This window comes from Lynx canadensis, chromosome A2, assembly GCF_007474595.2.
Source record: "Lynx canadensis isolate LIC74 chromosome A2, mLynCan4.pri.v2, whole genome shotgun sequence".
NCBI classification, from domain to species: domain Eukaryota; kingdom Metazoa; phylum Chordata; class Mammalia; order Carnivora; family Felidae; genus Lynx; species Lynx canadensis.
Genome location: NC_044304.2, coordinates 147,134,153 through 147,136,554, shown reverse-complemented (window position 1 = coordinate 147,136,554; position 2,402 = coordinate 147,134,153).

Below are 2,402 nucleotides of genomic sequence, written 5' to 3'. Positions count from 1 at the left end.
CACTCAGGAGATAAGTAAATGACCCACAATTTTACCCAATGAATTCCCTTTATTGTCAAGAATAATTATGACTTCTTCATGTTGTAATCATGAAATGGAGTACAATTCAGAGACTAAAATCAGGAATATGATCCTAAATGCTTTTTGATCTCTTAAACATCATTCTCAATCTAGTTTTTGTTTGTAAGTTAGATTTTAAAACTTTTTTATTACGTGAAATTTTGTTAACGTATCTCCAAACAGTGGGCCAACGTGAAGAGATCCATTAGAAGGATAAACTAGGAACCATTTACATTCAACATATATATTTCACCCAAGAACAGTTTTATCGTCTTAAATCATTGTGCTCTAAACCCAACAAGCCTTTCTGTGATAAACCAGTGACTTAACTTTCTAATGTTTTCTATCAGTTTTTACTTATTTAGACACGGACAGGTCTGTTTTAGAGTAAATGAAAACCATGTCTAAAAGGAGGATTTTGTGAAGAGTTAAGACCATCTGTCAGCTTGAGTAGTGAGTCAGGCACCCAAGTCTGCAATCCTTTGCTTGAGTAAGTGATGGATACATTTGAATTAATCAAACTGGCCACATGAGGTCTCTGTTATTCCACAGAATACAAATGCATTTTAGAATTATCTTTCAAATCAGGTAATTTCTCATGAAGTACAAGCACTGAAAATAATGTTAGAGATCTAGTTTACTACTCTGGAATAATATATTCCATTGGGAAAGAGAGAAATGGGAATGAAGTTGGAGCTAGGGATGACGACACTGAGCAAACTGTACCCTACTAACGAATGCATCTAGAGCATTAGCCCAATGTTTCAATCTGGGACTCACTAAGCTAGAAGGAAAGCCTTTCAAGTAGTAGAGCACAGATAATTTGGCCTATTTAAACACTGTGTCTAAATACCAAATTAGATTATTTAAATTATAATTTAAATTATACTGCTGGAATTCTTGGAAATATATGTAGCTTCTCACTATATATATATATATATATATATATATATATATATATATATATATATATATATGTAATATATACTATAGTTTCCAATCAGGTTGTGGTGTGATATGTGAGTAGTGTGTCACTCCTGGTCATGGATCTCATAAAGCCCTACAGTCTCCTGCAATGATTACCAGCAGTGTTCCTTTAAAGCCCCATGGAACAAATTCTACCTAGTCAATAACCTCCTCGATACAGTCCACTCAAGTAACACTGAATGGTTCACTATGATTCAACCCTATCTAAACAGGTTGGTGTAAAAAAAAAAAAAAAAAATCCAGAAACGAAGAAAAGGGTAAAGGTTCCACCTAACTAAAGTGGAGAAAGATAAAATTCAAGCAAGCACATGTTAAAAAGCAACTAGTAGAGTAGTGAGTTAGGGAGAAACAAAACCACTGAGGTCAAGAACTGAGTTTCTTCCAAATATAGAGTCTAAGGAACTGGTGAAAAAAACCAACAAAGAAAGCACTGTAGAAATAAATGGTGGAGGGCAGCAGAATTTCATTTGGTTAGTGTGTTTAAAGTGCCAGAATTCACAGTAAGCAAAACTAGAGCTTTTAAATTTAGAAACTCTTATTGAGTTCTTCCCTATCAACTCTCTGATTTGTATCTGTTTCCACAAAACAAGATTCAACAGCTACAACATTAGTGATAATATTTTATGTTCTTGACTGTCACTCAGGGGAGTCATTTTATGGAAACTGTACAGGAATGTAAGTAGATTCTATTTGCTTACCTCTAAAGTCAATTAGTTATTCTGCAGCTGCACAATTTGGTACTTAGTAAATTACATACTATAGCTTTCACAAGGCAAGGTACATATCTAATTATTTAATCACTACAGATAGCTTTGGGATGCTTGGAAAGCTAAGGAATCCAAGATTCAAGTCTAGAACTAGGAAAAATATATTGCTGTCCATTCCCAAATAAGTTAAAACCAAGCAACAAAGAGTGAAGAGGGATCTCAGTCTCATTCCTATACATGAGACTTTTCAAAAGTGCAAGTCAATTTTTTCTCTTTCTTTGGTGAGGCCTAATCTCGCTATTCAGGGACATACTCAATTCCATTAGGTCATTCACTTTTCACAGCTACTGGACTGATGAACATTTATTGTACCTAGTCGGCTTGAGGCACGGTGGGCATCGGTTGCATACAGCACACTTTTTGAGCAAGTGTAAGCACTAGCCAGGTGTGGGTTTCCTACACTGCACTCCACAGCACCTCATGGAATGACACATAATACCTCCAACCCCCACATCTGCCCGTCTTTCAATGAAAAAATATCTGTACCATTATTTTCTTTTTCTCCATTTAAAAGCCTGCGTGTGCTTAATGAAATCCCTGTCAGCTGTATTCCATCGGACAACTACAAACCATTATTCTTTAAAATAT